The sequence below is a fragment of the Rhinopithecus roxellana genome, chromosome 18, assembly GCF_007565055.1.
Source record: "Rhinopithecus roxellana isolate Shanxi Qingling chromosome 18, ASM756505v1, whole genome shotgun sequence".
Lineage (NCBI taxonomy): Eukaryota > Metazoa > Chordata > Mammalia > Primates > Cercopithecidae > Rhinopithecus > Rhinopithecus roxellana.
The window spans coordinates 69,536,601-69,553,822 of NC_044566.1; the positions used below are offsets into that span (position 1 = coordinate 69,536,601).

The 17,222-nt window shown below is 40.3% G+C and overlaps 1 protein-coding gene across 4 annotated transcripts in view; it reads left to right on the forward strand.

Annotated features, from left to right (window-relative positions):
• Nucleotides 1-17,222, forward strand: part of WASF3 (WASP family member 3) — a 134,867-nt gene that overhangs the window by 38,111 nt on the left and 79,534 nt on the right. Inside the window, exon 1 of one of the 4 annotated variants that reach the window (XM_030922326.1) lies at nt 77-95. The exons of the other annotated variants lie outside the window; for them this stretch is intronic. The gene's annotated coding sequence lies outside the window, so the exon portion shown is untranslated. Of the gene's footprint in view, nt 1-76; nt 96-17,222 lie in introns of those variants that run through there. 4 annotated transcript variants of the gene reach the window in all.

Consider the following 17,222-nt stretch of genomic DNA (forward strand, 5'->3'; position numbering starts at 1 on the left):
TGTGAGTCTTAAGCCGGAAGTATGCCCTGTAAATCTACTCACAAAAGTAATCTGGATGGAATTTAAGCACAGGCAGATCTCGATGAGATTGTTAGGTGAGATCACCAAGGGAGGGCACACAGAGAAAGGGTCCAAATCAATATGTCAAAAGTCTGCTAAGCTAATATTTCTCTGGGTTCTTCTATGTAAAATGTGGGAATGAAATGCCACATACACTTTTCGTCCTGTCAGCAGTGAGTTATTGCACACCTACTGTGTTCCATGCACTGATCTGGGCACTGGGACAGTGAGTTATTGCACACCTACTGTGTTCCATGCACTGATCTGGGCACTGGGACAGTGAGTTATTGCACACCTACTGTGTTGCATGCACTGATCTGGGCACTGGGACAGTGAGTTACTGCACACCTACTGTGTTCCATGCACTGATTTGGGCACTGGGACACATCAGTGAACAAAACCTCAAAAAAATCCCTGCCCTCACAAAGCTGGCATTCTAATGGGAGAATTAGGCAGTAAAGGAGACAAATTAATAAATTACTCACACATAGCACATTAGAAGATAATAGATAGTAATGGAGAGAACGAAATCATTTAAAAGGGGTAAGGAAGTTCAGGACTTGCAGTTTTAATTGGGGTGAGGCAGAGGTAATATTTGGGCAGAGATTTGAAGGAGGTATGAGGGACTGAGCCATGGAAGTGTGGGTGGGTGGGGAGGAGAGATGGTAGCAAGTGCAAAGGTGTTGGTGGGCTGCTCTCTAGTGTGTGTGTTCAGGGAGAAGACCTGCAGTAGAATGAGGGAGGGAGAGGGAGAGAGTAAGAGATGAGGACAGAGTGGTTTGGGGAGGGAAGGAAGCAGGTCGTGTGACTCTCTTAGGTCACCGTAAAGGTTTTAGATTTTCATCACACCATGTGTGCTGAGTGGCCGGCCACCAGAGGGTTTGAAATGGAAGAGAGATGTGATCCAACTTCTTTGACAGAAATTCTCTAGCTTCTTAGGAGAACAGTCTGTTGGGGAACAGAGAGTAAAGTGGAGACCAGCCGGGAGGCTTGGATGAGGATGGAAGCAGTTGAGGTGGGGGAAGCGGTAGGATTTTGATGTATTTAGAAGGTGGAACCACTAGTAGGATTTGCTGGTGGATCTGACAGTGAGGGAGGGAAATTAAGGATGCCCAGGATTTTTGACTTGAGCAGCTGAGATATATGTGGTTGCCATGAACTGAGAGGGGGAGACCATGAGCTCCAGATTGCTGGGGGACGTCAGGAGTTCTGTTTTGGGCATGTTGGATTTCATATTAGGGTTGTGTATTAGACATCCACATGAAGATGCTGAGTTAGCTGTTGGGTATCACGGAAAGTGGTCTGGCATGGAGCTGAGAATTTGGGAGCTATCAGGATATATGTGGCATTTAAAACTGTGAGATCAGGAAAGGAGGGAGTGGGGATAGAGGAGAAAAGGTCTGAGGACTGAGTTGTAGGTGCTTGAGGTTGGAGATGCGGGCACTGGTGACTGTTACTTGGTCACCCCTTAAGGTACTTGCGTCCCTGCCAGGCTCAGTGTGGTGTGTTAATCCCATGCACTCAGCTGTTGCTTCAGAATGGATGTCTGGCTCTGGAGAAGATACTAGGTAGTCATTCAAAAGGACCTCAAAGGAGCAGGCGAGTTTTGTTTTTTTTTTGCTTTCTTCCACAGTGATTCTAGATTATTTTGGGCTTTGCTTGATTTCTGGACCAGTAAGCTTTGCTGAACCACAGTTTTAATGAAGTTCATGATATCACCAACCTCTACAGAGTGATTTATTTAACTGACTAATCTCTAATAATAAAATATTTCACCCTGACAGCTGACTTTTTAAGAAGCCTATGATTAATGTTAGTTTGAGTAATACTGAATTTTCAGGAAAGATTCTAGAATATTAGAAATATTTTTGTGTTTTTTTAGGGGAGTGAATCTCAGTTTTACTCATGAATTTTACGGTAATTTTACCTTACAGTGTGTCTTAGCTCAGGCTGCATAACAAAATACCACAGCCTGTCTAGCTTAAACAGCAGAGATTTTCTCACAGTTCTGGAGGCTCTGAAGTCCAAGAACACAGTTGCAGCAGGGTTCACTTCCCGGTGAGGGCCATCTTTCCGGTTTACCTGCGAGTTCTTTGTCCTCAGATGGCCTATCTTCTGAGTGGGTGCAGAGTGTGAGTTTGGTATCTCTTATTCTAAGGCCGTAGGTCCCATAGGATCTGGGTCCCACCCTGTGACCTCATGTAACCTTAATTACCTCTATAAAGGCCCTGTCTCCAAATGCATCACGTCAGGGATGGGAGCTTCCATGTGATTTTGGTGGATTATACACAATTCAGTGTACAATACAATGTTTTCTCAATTTCTCTACCTCTGATAGGAATACATTCTTATCAGTGTCTTGTCAGTTGTCTGTTCCAGGGTAAGGTTTTCAGGATAAATGTCATTGAGCTGTGTATGCATGTGCCTGTCTCTGTGTGTTAAGCATACATGGGTTATTTTCTAAGGACATTTCTGTAATGTTACACAACTTGTGGCAATATTTACAGTGATTTTCTTCAGTTTAGACTTTGCATAAATGTTTAAGCAGTCTAATATTTTTATTTTAGGAATTGGTTTTTGAGTTTCTGTAGCATTTGAGTACTGTTTCTAGGGGATGTTACGATTTTAAGGGGAGTGTCTGCCATGCAATATTGGTTCAGTGAATGGGTGAATGAATTTAGGTGAATGTGGGTGGGGAGTGGTGGCATTGTCCTGTAATGAAAGTGGAAATATAAAAAATATCATCTTAGCTTGTTTATGGAAGGGTCATTTATCTTGCAAAATTTTCTACCTTTAGCATTACTGAGGAATTCATTTTGGTCCAGACGGACTTGGCAGAAGCATGGGCTCCCCTCAGCATACTGCTTGCTGGCGCCTCCTGAGTGTTTTGGTTTGAGGGTGAGAAAGATGAAAGGTTGTGAAAGTTCTGTCTTGTGAATATGCTGAAGATCAAATCATAAAGTGCCCAAACACTCTTTATAATTTCACCTTTATTTTTCTAGGCCATTTACCAAGCCACCTGAAATTGCTTTGTTTTAAATTATTATTATTATTATTATTGTTTACTGTTAATCTTGTGCTCTATGTCTTTAAATTTAACTTCAGGTATTTTTATATAATTGATAATATTTTATTATGTCACTGTTTTGTGTGCCTTAGCATTTATTTCATGTCGTATTTTCTTGCAGATTTATTTATTTGCTCTTTTTAAGTCACATTCCAGTGGAATCCAGGGTCCATAAAAACAAGGAATTGTCTGCCTTTTACTGCATTTTATATTCAGCACTTAGGTACTAGCATATAGTAGGTATCCAATAAATATTCTTGCATAAATAAATCCTATAGACACTACTTTGTATGCTTTTCCATTTAGTGTCATGTCAGAAAAATGTTATCACATAATTAAGAAGTCTTCTAAAATACTGCATAGGTCATTGCATAATAATTTTTAGATCTAGCATAGTTTGCTTTAAATCAGTTCCTTCATTTGGCTGATTTAGTTGCTTCTGTGTTTTGTTACATAAATAACACTGAGGGGAACATCTTTGTGTACAAATCTTTGTCCACATTTTATTCATATATTACTGTATTACTAGAAGAAGAATTAGTTACATTGATTTAAGTAATTAAAGGCTCTTAACATATAATGACAACAAAAGTATTCCAATTTATACTTTCTAAAGTATAAATTTTCAAAGGGCCTTTTTCTCCTGGAATTTGATTCTTAATGCTATTTTCTTCTCATTTTGTATTTACTCCCCTTGGCAATCCCATCAAATGCTCTTCTAGTCCTTCAGTTCCAGCGAGGGCTAATTTATGGCCCCTGCTCCAGGCTGTGTCTCTGCATTTGTTAGGTACCTGGAGGTTCCACCTGTACCTCAAGATCACCATCTCCAAAAGTGTAATTATTATTTTTCCCATCAAAACCTGCTCCTTACTGTTCTATTCCCTTTTGAGATAAATGAAGGTAAAATCTTTTCAGCAAAATCTTTCAAGTTGGAATTGTGGGAGTGGTCGTCAGTTCCTCCCTTTCCTCTTGATCCTCAGCCAGCTTGTATATGCCCTTTGACTCCTGTGCTCCTGGCTGCTGCCTTGGCCTCAGCTTACTACCATCTCCTTTCTGGACTGTTGTATTACTGCCCTGTTCTAGCTCCTATGTCGCTTTCCCCAAGTACGTCATTCATACTGCCAGAGTTACCTCCCTGGAATGCCTGTCTTCTATTCCTTTCCTAAGTAAATTCAGTTCCTTCCAACTCTCCCGGTTACTTGTAGATCCTCCTTATTTGACAGGGGCTTTTTGGGCTCTGCCTGTCCATCCCCAGTCTGTATTCTGTCATTTCCTGGGGATTTTTCTTCCTCCTCCTCCTTGGGTCTCTTGAGCTCTTGGAGCTCCACATGTATGTCTTCCTCATTCACTCCTCTGTGGCTACTCTCTCTCCAGTAGACTCTTTGCCTAGAATACTGTCCCTCACTTGTTCATTTAACATTCATCTTCAGATTCAGCTCTGGAAAGTCTTTCTTTACCTACCATTTCCCAACAACAACTTCCTTTTCTGTGTAACCACCAGCAGTGTATAAGTACCTTGATAACATAGTCTTCAGTGTCATTTGTTGCTAATATTTATGTGTAGGTTTGTATCATAGATAGTATGAGTGTTATTTGTCTTTGATCCCCTGGCACTTACCATAAAGACTTGCAGAAAAGATATTTAACAAATGTTAGTTGAACAAAGGAATATCTCAGGAGAAACACACTTAATGTCTTTTGGTGTTCTTTCTTCCTGTTTCTGTCTGATACTGTTTCCATTCAGTCTGAAGAACTTCAGCATCTTTTTAAATGTGGATCTGCTCAGCTTTGGCTTGTCAGAAAATGTCTTTATTTTGTCTTCCTTTTTAAATATTAAACCTTTTATTTTTATATAGTAATAATCTCAGAGAACATGGCATAAAAAAATTCACAGTCCCATGTACCCTTTCCCAGCTTCCCCAAAGGTGACATCTTTTATAGCTTGTAGTATATAATACATAAACCAAGAAATTGATACTGGTACGTACCAATGACCTTATTCACTGTTCACTGTATTTTAAACTGCAGGTGTGTGTGTGCGAGTGGGTAAAGTTCTCTGCAGTTTCATCATATGTGTAGATACATCATATGTGTATTCTGACTTGAATCACTGCCACCATCAAGATACAGTACTGTTCCATCACCACAAAATCTCCCTTGTGCAATTTCTTTGTACTCTCAGCCATCCTGTTCCTTGTCCCTGGCCCCTGTTCTTCATCTGTATTAGTTGTGTCATTTTCAGAATGTTATATACATGAAATCATACCATGTTTAACCCTTTGCGATGTACTTTTTTCACTAAGCAAAATGTCCTTGAGGTCTGTCCAGGTTGTTTTATGTATCAATTGTTCATTCCTTTGTATTGCTGGGCAGTTTACAGTTGTATGGATATACCAGAGTTGGTTCAACAATCCACACAAACAACATTTGCATTGTTTGTACTATTTTGCTATTATGAGTAAAGCTGCTATGAACATTTGTGTACAGGTTTTGTATGAATGTATTTTCTCTGGGATGAATACCCATGAATGTGATTATTGGCAAGTTAATCTTTAGTTTTGTAAAAACCTGCCAAACTATTTTCCAGAGTAGCTGTACTATTTTACATTTTCACCAGCAGTGTATAAGTGATCCATTTTCTTTGCATCCTCACCAGACTTTGGTATTATCCCTGTTTATTGTAACTGTTCTAACCTGAATGTAATGATACCTCATTGTAATTTTAATTTGCATTCCTCTAATGCCTAATAATGTTGACCATCTTTTCATCTGCTTATTTGCCATCTATGTATCCTCTTTGGTGAAATATTTATTTTTTTTCACTCATTTCATAATTGGATTGTTTCCTTTTTTTTTAAAGCTAGTTTTGAGAGTTCTTTCTTTAGTTTTTTTTATTAGACAATCTTGTATGACAGTCATTTTCCCCACACCTCAGCATTCTAAACATGTTAGTTCATCATATTCTGACTTTAATTATTTTTGATAAAATTGAGCCTTCTTAAATGTTGCCCTTATTGCAGTTTTCTACAAGTCATGTCTCATTTTCCTCTGGTTGCTTTGAGTATTTCCTCTTCATCTTTGGTTTTTAGCACTTTGGCTATGATGTGCCTAGGTGTGATTTTTCTTTGTATTTACTATCTTTGGATTTAATGAGCTTTTCGATCTGTGGGTTGATGTCCTTCATTACATTTGGGAAATTACCAGATTATTATTTTCTTAAGATATTTCTTTTATCCAGTTCTCTCCTTGTCTTCTGGGACTCCAGTATATTCAAGCCATTTATTATTTCTTAGCCCTTGGGCAGTTTTCTTGTTTGTTTTCCATTTTTCTCTCTCTGCAACTCGTAGAACCACCTTCTGCTATGTCCAGTTTTCTGTTAAGCTCATCAAATGAGTTCTTTCTTTCTGAAATTGTAATTTCCATTTCTGGCTTTTCTGTTTACCTATTTAGTTGTTTTACTCTGATGAAATCCTTCACCTGCTCATCTTCCTCACTAAGTCTTTTAGTACATTTATTCATGGTTATGTCTACTGGTTGCAACATCAGGATCATATATGGATGTACCCTCTGCTGACTTTTTGAAAGTGGACCATGTTTGTCTCCTCCTTGTGTCCCATTATTTCTATTTATTATTATTATCTTTTTTTTCTTTTTGAGACGTCTCACTTTGTCACCCAGGCTGGAGTGCAGTGGCGCGATCTCATCCCACTGCAACCTCTGCCTCCTGGCTTTAAGCCATTCTCGTGCCTCAGCCTCCTGAGTAGTCGGAATTACAGGTGTGTGCCAGCACACCCGGCTAATGTTTTATATTTTTATTAGAGGTGGGGCTTTGCCATGTTGGCCAGGCTGGTCTCGAACCCCTGGCTTCAAGTGATCCGCCTGCCTGGGCCTCCCAAAGTGCTGGGGTTACAGGCATGAGCCACTGTGCCTGGCCCCATGATTTTTTATTGTGTGCTGGACATTAGGAACAATGTAGACTGAGGAATATCTGTCCCGGCAAAGGACTTGCTCTTCCTTTTGTCACACTGTTAATGTGGGGACTGAGCTGGACCTGGGCTTGGAAGTAGCATTAGAGTCAGTTTACCGTTGGATTCACATAGTTTGAGAGTGGGATCACGAATTTGTTTTTGGCAGTTTTCACTCCGAACCCCAGTAAGATCTTAGAGATCTCTTTATGCCTCAGAGTCAAGCTGCCAACTTTTCTGAACGGTGGGAGATTTCTCTTTGTTCTATAGCTTGGCTGCTAGCCTTTCTGGACGCTGGAGAGTTAGTTATACTCTCCGTGGCTTTCGGCTCCTTAGAAGGTATCTCTTTGCCCTGCTCTTTTTTATTTTATTTATTATTATTTATATTTTGAGACAGAGTCTCACTCTGTCACCCGGACTGGAGTGCACTGGCACGATCTTGGCTCACTGCATCCTCCGTCTGCAGGGTTCAAACGCTTCTCCTGCCTCAGCCTCGTGGGTAGCTGGGATTACAGGTGCATGCCACCGTGCCTGGCTCATTTTTGTATTTTTAGTAGAGATGGGACTTCTCCATGTTGGTCTTGAACTCCTGACCTCGGGTGATCACCCGTCTCGATCTCCCAAAGTGCTGGGATTATAGGTGTGCGCCGCCGTGCCTGGCCTGCCCTGCTCTTCTTTTCTTTTCTTTTTTTTCTGAGACAGAGTCTTGCTCTGTCACCCGGGCTGGAGCGCAGTGGCTGATCTTGACTCACAGCAACCTCTTCCTCCTGGATTCAAGCAATTCTCCTGCCTCAGCCTCTGGTGAAGCTGGGATTACAGGTGTCCGCCACCACCCCCGGCTAATTTATTGTATTTTTAGTAGAGACGGTAAAAGCTGATTTCTGTCCCCTTACTTGCCTTCCTCCTGGTGTCAGGCTGTTACGCTGCATCTAGGGACTTCACAAGTGCCTGACATAGGGGCTGTCTCAGCTCTCCTGCCCTAGCGCCTTGTGCACCAGCCGTGTGTGTTTGATTAAGGCCCACAGGAAGGAGTTGGCAAGTGAATGCAGATTTGCTGTGTTTTGGGGCTCCTGGAGATTCTGATCTTCATTTCAGCTCACATGGAGACATTAAAAGTTTGTTAACAGTTCAGCTAGTATCTTCTTACCCCTATCTATTGGCAGATTCTTTGTCTTTCCACCACTTTGCCACAGATGAAAACAGCTATGGATGACTACTTCGCCTGCAAAGGCCTTCTTGATATCTGGTATTTACTTCCCATAGGTTTCTTTGTGTTCTCTCCACACTTTGTAAATCCTGGGGCGAATTGTCTCTGTGTAATGTTCTAGAATGGAGGTTACAGTCGTCCCATGGGATTTGATTCATTGAGACAGTGGATAAAATATTGCCAAAAGGCATCATTTCTAAGTGGACTGGGGAGTTCAAACCTTGGCTTTGCCACTTAGAGCTTTGTAGTCGTGTTCAATTACTCTCTGAAAGTATTCCTTTGTTAATTGGAGGTTGTAACACCCACTTCTGTCATCCTCTTTGGGCTCCGAAGATGAAATGATGCAGAAGTACACAGTAAACTTTCCAGGGCTTGAATGGTTTGTCTGGGATTACTGTAGGAAAGATTTTGAGATTTACCTTTAATGGTAGAGTGGGCAGTAAGGTGAGTGGGATGGATACATGATGACTTTACATTTCCTGAGTAGTCTTTACACAAGATTGTATTTCATTTCAAATAAAAGAAGAGAAGGCTAGTGTTTAAAAGCATTGTCTCTGAAAACAGGTTTTCTAGGTTTGACTCTCAACTCTATTATGTACTGTGTGACCTGGCGCAAGCCACTTCACTTCTCTGTTTCTTAGTTCCCTTGTTTGTAAAATGGGGATATTAATAGTTCCTACTTGCTAGGGTTGCTGTGAGGACTAAGTGAGAAGCTAAGAACGTAAAGCAGAGTTCTGGCTCAACCTGGCAGGCTCAGTAGCAGTGAAGTACATTGCTTCTCATTTTTTCCTTTCTAGATGCTCTCATGTCAGGGCGGAGACAATCCTGGTTGGCTTTTCATCCCAGCAGAGAATTCAGATACAAATCCTGAGTAAAAAGGTGTATTTAGTAAGATGTTTCACAATGCTCACGGGAGCTGGGATGTCTGTCTGTTCTGCTGCTGGTTGGTTAGTATTGGAGGCCAGATGTTTTAGCTCCTCTTTCATGACTTAATCTCCTTGTGTTGGATTCATCTCCAAAAGACCAACGGGAGCATCCGCTCTGCATTACTTATTACCTCCAAGAAGAAACACTGTCATAGCACTGTAGAATGTTAATGTCTGTTCCCTGCACATCCTCTCTCCACCTCTCCACTTCTGTCTTTCCTCCTTTCCTTAGTAGTTGTAGGAATGTGGTATATAGTGGGGGTCATTGCTTTCTTTGTGGCAGGGTAGAGATGATTAGCAATTTGGTTCTCTTAGGTTGAAAATGCTTAGATTTATAGGTTATATAGTAGATAGAGCCATGCTGTGTTGAAATCTCATGGTTTTGTGGGTTTATGTAATGTATTTTCAACACTTTTAGGTGCAATAACATTCACTTGCTTTCAGATGTATTTTAAAAATTACTGATTACTTTTGTATTAAGATTTGAGGTCATTAATTTTAAGCAGATTGATAAAAATGGTACTTAATCTCTGTGTATTTGGTATGTGAATTACGTAGCATTTATTTTAGGAGATTTCCATGGAATTCCATTTATCTCAGCAGTTTGGAGGGGAGAAGATAATACTGTAGATGTAATTTGCTGGAGTGCTTTAATTTTAATTCTGTTGACTGTTGCTGTGGATAGATTTATTACCACTTTAACTTCTTCAGTTTACTTTGTATGTGGAGTTTTACAGTCACTGAATCATTATTCCTGGGCTCAAAGGTTCTACAAAGATGAGGCCTTCCTTAGGTCTCTTCTAGACTTTGAAAGAAGCGTCCTGTCCCTGGAATATGGATGATAGTGGATGATGGCGAGAATAGGGGCAGAATCTGGATCTTGGTACCCTCCTACCTTCAGGGTTGACAGATTCAGCTGGCATTTTATGCAGAATTCAAGTTATTAACAGAAAACTCTATGAAATCTAATGAAGCTTTAGTTAAATAAACATGAGGATTTCAAATATCAGAATATCTACTGTTTGGAATATCTACATTCCTGTACCCTTTCAGTGAGTACATTGGCCATTATTATCTTTGTAGGAAACAAAGAGGTGCTGGTTCAGGGATATTTGATGCATTGGTCACTGGCCTCAAGCATGAATTTTGTCATTTGGAGACGGGTCAGTGCTGCCACCATAACCTTAAAGAGTGAGGATGTGGCCTGTCATCTGTATACACAAACGCAAAGATATCCACACTTCCTTTTTGCCAAGAGTGGGCTGAGTAAAGCTGCCAGATTGTGATGATTGTGCTTGTCTGCCCACAGGGAGCATGTTTTGCTTTTAGTTGTCTAGAAATAATAACTCCCATTTATTAAATGCCTCTGCTACCTTGCTATGTTCTTTGCCCATAAGACTTCATCCTCCCCGTCACATTTTAAGGGGAGGTATGATTAGCTTTATTTTTATAAAAGGAGAGCTTGAGACTCAAACAGTAATAACTCTTCCAAGGTCCAGAGCTTTTCGATGGTAGTTCCAGGGTGGAACTCAGATCTCTGACCCCATACCTCTGATCTTTCCCCTTTACCATGCAGCCTCTGGGCTTCAGAAAATGTTTCCTACAGGTTTATATTGGATGCCACTGATTAAATGATTACTGCTACTTAATTAATTGGAGATAGAATTTGGTGCTAGAAATGTTTTTGGCAATAATGAGTTACTTAGGTGACTGGATTTTACATTTATTTCTAGGAGGTCACTTTTTCCTTGTTTTTGTTTGTTTATATCTTCTCTCATAAATTGTAGTATTCTTGTGGCACGAAGGGGGGCCATTTAGTGCCCTGATTACTGTAGATATAGTGTGAGTTAGGTTTTGACTAGAGGCTCAGGGGCTTTGAATGTAGACATGTTGTAAAATGTGATTGCTGTGTTTGTCAGTCTTGTTTGAACACACAGGATCCCCTGTGGGTACAGGTTTATGAATCTCTTTGTTATAGTGGCCACTATTATGCTTCATCCTCAGAGAGAGAAAAAGAAAAACTGAAGTTATTTGCTGAATTACACATGAAATCTTTATGTCAGGTTTGGTGTTATAGAGGTAATTTTGAAATATAGTTTGATTTTCGAGTATTTAAAAATTGTCATGGTAATAATGAAAAAAAAAAAAACCTCTGCAATGCAGTATTTACATCTTGCTATTTCTATTTGATAATATACAGATTTGCTGTGTATTTTATGCACTTATGTAATGATTTTCATTATTTTCTTTGTCCAAATGTAAGACTCAACACATTCAATGAAACTAAGTGGAAATCCTGATTTGGTTATGATCTAACCCATTGGTATCCAACAGATTGCTGACTGTGTGGTATTTTAGCCCAGGATATTTGTCACCTGATTTTTAAGTCTTGAGCTTGAAGAGGAAGGAGATAAGGGCCCATGGGGAGGTAAGAGTAATTGCTGTTGGTACATCTGTTAAATTTGTCTTTCTCCTGAAACAGCTGTGGAAGTGCAGCGCTCCAGGAATAAGCTGAAGGTAAAAAAGACAGCACTATCCTTCTGGCCAGTTGTAGAAGGCTCAACAGCATCTTGTGTTGGGGCCTGGGTGGTACCTTTTGTAGGGTTGGACTATAGTTAATATGAGGACAGATTAGAAAATCTGGATTCAGAGAACAAGGTGAGGCTGGGAGTTAAAGGTGTTCCAGCACCTGAACAGGAACCAGGTGAATATTCAGGAATCAAGGTAGATCAAATCAAGGAAGTAAAAACACAAATAACTAGTTGGTCAGTTGAGCAGGTGCTCAGGAGGCAATACGAAGTCAGAGACCAGGGATGGGATATAGGCATGGGAGAAAGGCAGCGTCTCAAACCAGTAAAGGATGTAAGGCAACTTTAAGCACAGTTAAGAAAACCTCTTTTGGGCTGTGCATGGTGGTTCACACCTATAATCTTGGCATTTGGGAGGCTGAGGCAGGAGGATCACTTGAGGCCAGAGTTTGAAACCAGCCTGGGCAGCACAGTGAGACCCTGTGTCTCTCTACTAAAAATGTTTGTAAAAAACTTTAAAAAAGGGAAACCTCTTTTATACTTATTTATGATGGCCTATGAACAGCTTTAAGGATTTTCTGGTTGGAGACAGGATGGTGGGGCCAAAGCTAAGGGTAATGCCCTGGTTTGGTTGCTGAAGTTAGGGAAAGAAAGACATTTGTTTACTAGATGATTCTTAGGTGGCATCATAAACAGTAGTTTAATGTATATGTAAATACGAGGGCTTCTGATTGAGTTGAGAAAACAGAACATAGGTCTCTGAAGGTAAATCCCAGTGGAAAGTAGCATGTGTTGGGTTTCACATTGGTTATACTCCTAGTGAGTTCTGTTGGAGTTGGGAGGATGCGGTGAACTAGCTGGGTTGGGGTGGTCCTGAAACCGTAGTGAAGAAGATAGAGTCAGTCATAGAAGGAGTGGAGTTTGGAATCAACCTTGAAACTTAGGTGAGATCGATGTAGGTGAGTGTGTCTTTCACCTGTATTTACTGTGTGATTTTTTTTGGATGAGTCATTCTATAAGACTATTTCCTGATTTGCAAGATAGTTAAACTAATTCCTAACTTGCAGGTGTCAAGGTTGTAGGAAATCATACATGAGATGATTTATGTGAAGGCCCTTTGTAAATGGCACTGTGGATTCAGATGTAAGTTGTTATTAATAAATTGCCAGTTGCAGTGGGAAGCCTGTTGGATAAGAGCTTTGTTTTAACTCATTCATCATATGTAAATGAGGTGGTACTCTTTGCAATCAAAGCTGTTTAATGAAGGTCATGATTAGAGGGAAAGAGTCAGGAGGCTGTTTTTAAGTAAGGTTGGTGTATGCCTGAGATTTCACTTATAAACTTACAAATACATAATTAGTATTGAAAATTACTGTTTAATGTGCATCCGAAGTGTTTGCATTTTTTTGGTTGATAAAAAGAAATGTATTTGAAGAGTAAGTTACTGAGCTATAAAAAAAAAAAAGGAGTCCATTTAGTAGCAAAATTACACGATGCTTCTCATTCTACATTCCGAAACAGGCTATTTTTAGCATCTCTTTGAATCAGGGATGAATTCTAGTTATAGGGTTCAGTAATTAAAGCTGAGAAAAATACAAAGTAGTTTGGGCAAGAAAATCTTTTTACTTGGGTTGGTTTGTTTCAAGGTTTAAACTGTCATCTCAAGGGCCTCCCTGGAAGCCACTGTTTTTGTAATCTTTATGGGGTCAAGAGCAATAGAAAGTGCCAAAAGATCAGCCAAGGACACAGTGTCCCACTTTTTTAAGAACAGGGGAGTTTTAAAAATTCTGGAATCCTGTTATTTCCTAACTGGTGACCTTGTTGCATTTGTGTTCCCTGCACAGGCCTGGACAGAGGCGCCAGGGTCCTTTGGCCTCTCCCTGTCTTTCCTGTCCTCAGGCCGTTCCTTCTGGTCAGTGCTTCCACCCTCAGGACCTCTGCCCCTCTGTCCAGCTATCCTGCTGACCCCTGGTTTTCCTCCAGTTCTCAGACTGCTTCTGAGTATTGCTAAAGAAAAATGCTTAATGATGCCCTTGGTACCAGTCCACATTTGTATTTAATGATGGTAGATTATTCAGAATGTTGCTGAACAGCTTCTTGGTTCTAGTCAACAATCTTTCCTCAAACTGGAAGCCTTATTTTATCATGAGAAAGTTATTATTTTATCTTTTATGCCCATCACAAAGAAGCTCATTAACTGTTTGGTGGAATTGAAACAACTGTTGATTCAAATTCTCATGCTTTATGCTTGTGTGGCACTTAAACGTGGTGATCACAGAGCCAACTCAGGGTCACTAAATATGGGGCAAGTCCAGCTTTTCTAGTTGAAGTAGGTTAGGAAGATGCATTGTTTTTCTTTTAAATCTCTGCATTTGGGAAAAAAATCACTTCTTTGACAAATGTTTTTCAGTGTTGTCTATGTGCCAAGTATTGTGCCAAGTGCTGGAATTAAAAGGATTTGTCACAGTGAAGAATGGAGTTAGGGATCAAAGTATTAGGATCCACAGGTGGTTGCCCGGGGCCAGACCTGTCTACTGTGTACATTAAAAACGAAGCTTAACTGTCACATGTAGGCAGAAACATCATAGGATTAGATAATCGAGTTTTCCTTTGAAAACCAATTATATTTACTATGGATTTCTAACCATTTTCAACTTCTTAAATTTTTTGATTTCTAGTAGTTCTGTACTTTTTGTTGTGGTAATGAATAACTAGGCAAATTTAAGAGTAGGACTGAATTTGAACTTAAATCATTCTGGTTTTAGGTTTTTGTTTACTCATTTGTTTCATTATTTGTTTTGTTCTGAATCCACATTGATTGAGAGGTTGCCATGAACTCCTTTCTGTGTGAAACCCCGGGCTTGGTACTGAGATGCCGTGGACATGCTCCCAGCTCTGGTGGGTTGTCCAGGCTGCTAGGGCGGCACCTGCAGTAACAGTGATGGGTGCTCTTTATTGCTTGTTAAATGAGGCAGACAGCTCTTCCCATGGGTTAGCTCATTGAATTCTCACAGTCTGATTTGTGTAGTTAGGGAAACTTAGGTTTAAATAAACTGCTCAGAGTTTTCTGTAGCCTCACAGGAGACGGACAGGTGGATACACACACACTTTATCTCAGGAGCAAGTTCTGTATCTGGAGCTGTTTGACTAGGTCTCTTTTTTCCTTTCTGTGTGTGTGTGTGTGTGTGTGTGTGTGTGTGTGTGTGTGTGTGGCGGGGACAGGATCTCACTCTGTTACCCAGGCTGGAATGCAGTGGTGTGATTGTAGCTCACTGCAGGCTTGACCTCCCAAGCTCAAGCGATCCTCCACCTCAGCCTCCTGAGCAGCTGGGACTACAGGTGTGCGTCACCATGCCCAGCTAATTTTTTTTTTTAGAGACTGGTTTTGCCCTGTTGCCTGGGCTGGTGCCAAACTCCTGGGCTCAAGCAATCCTCCTCCCTCAGCTTCCCAAAAGGCTAGGATTACAGGTGTGAGCTACTGCCCTGCCCTTTGACTACCTCTCATAGTGCAATATTTAGATGGTGTTAAGAGTTTATCTTAAAAAAAAAAAAAAAAAAGAGTTTGTCTTCACATTGACTTTGTATACTCTTTGCATCTCAAAGGACAGAAATGAGTCTCTTGGTGTCACTGTTCTCTCTTGTTTACTGCAGCTGGAACCAGTCTTCTGTCATAGCACTTTGCATGCTCAGTAGTCCCCCCGTATCCGAGGTTTCACTTACCACAGTTTCAGTTACTGGCAGTCACCTGTGGTCTGAAAATATTAAGATATTTTGTGCATACACATGAGAGAGAGACCACATTCATGTGACTTTTATTACAGTATATTGGTATAATTGTTCTATTTTGAGTTATTGTTAGTCTTACTGTGCCTAATTTATAAATTAAATGTGCCTAATTTATAAAGTAAGTTATCATAGGTATGTATGTATAGGAGAAAACTTAGTATACAGGGTTTGGTACTATCCACAGTTTCAGGCATCTGCTGAGTGTCTTGGGCTGTATACCTTGCAGATGGTAGGGAGGGTTCCTATGTCTCTCTTTTCACTTAACACTTTATAGCTTGTGGTGTGGTATTTTTTGGTATAACACATAGCTTTACGTTTGTGTGATTCATAGTTATATTTCTAATGCATAATAGTGGGCTAGTGTCAAAAGGCAAATTAAAAATCTAATTAAAAATAAAGATCGAATTAGCTTTTATTTGTGATTCTAGCATTAAATTGTACCTCATTCTATGAAACAGGATGGGTGTTCCAGTGAGCTGAGGAGAGGAGCGTGGCCTTATAGGCAGAAAAAGGCTGAAGAAAGCAGAAATAAAGAATGAACAGCAGATTTGTTATTTCAGAATTACTTTCCTTATAGGGTTAAAATGGAGGAAACTTTCTTATTATCTCAGCTCAAGTAAACTGGGCCACTTCTGATTGCTTGCCATGAATCTCTTATTTTTTTTTTTTTTAAATAGAAAACTGGCTTGTTTCAGAGCAGTTTTTTTTGTTTGTTTTGTTTGTTTGTTTTGTTTTTTGGAAACAGGGTCTTGCTCTGTCGCCCAGACTGGAGTGCTGTGGAGTGATCTCAGCTCACTCACTGCAGCGTCAGCCTCCTGGGCTGAGGTGATCCTCCTGCTTCAGCCTCCTGAGTAGATGGGACCACAGGAGTGTGCCACCATGCCTAGCTGATTTTTAAATTATTTGTAGAGATGAGGTCTCCATGCATTGCCCAAGCTGGTCTCAAACTCCTAGGCTTAAGAGATAATCCTAGCTAGGCCTGCCAAAATGCTGGGATTACAGGCATGAGCCACCGTACCCAGCTGAGTTCAGTTTAAGTGGCAGTTACCACAAGTGACTCCATTCTGGTTTGGTCTAGTCTACTAGGCCCTAGTACAGGGACTCAGTCCAAAGTAATGTTCCCTGCCTCTTGTCCCCATTAAACTGTGTTGAACAGTAGTAAATGCTTGAATGAACGGATGCGCGGTTGATGTGGCCCAGATCTTTGGCGGGCTATCAGATTCTCTGGCCAGGGACTATTAGCCCAGAGGTGTGGGCCACTCATGGATCTTTACAATGTCATATCAGGAATTGGTTCCTTTTTCTTTGTGTTTTACTAGGCAGTTATTGTTCATTAAATGGAAGGGAAATAAACTATTATCTTATGATTCTTGTATTTACGTTTGTGATAAGTAATTTTTGAGTGAATAAAGTACTCAAAACTGGGAGAATTTCTCTTCATTTGTTCTCTTTTAGTATAATTAATATAGTTTTATTGAAATGTACCTAGCTGAGAATGTGATACACATAGGTGTTCAGTGAATGTCAGCTAATGTTATTTTTGTTTTAACTTACAGCAGTATCTCTTCTGCTACTTGTTTTGTATTTATTTGTGTTTGTTTACTCTTCCCCACCAGGTAAACTTTTTGGGGGCAAAGACCTTACTACTTGACATTGTTTTTGCCTCACTTTCTGTAACAGGTC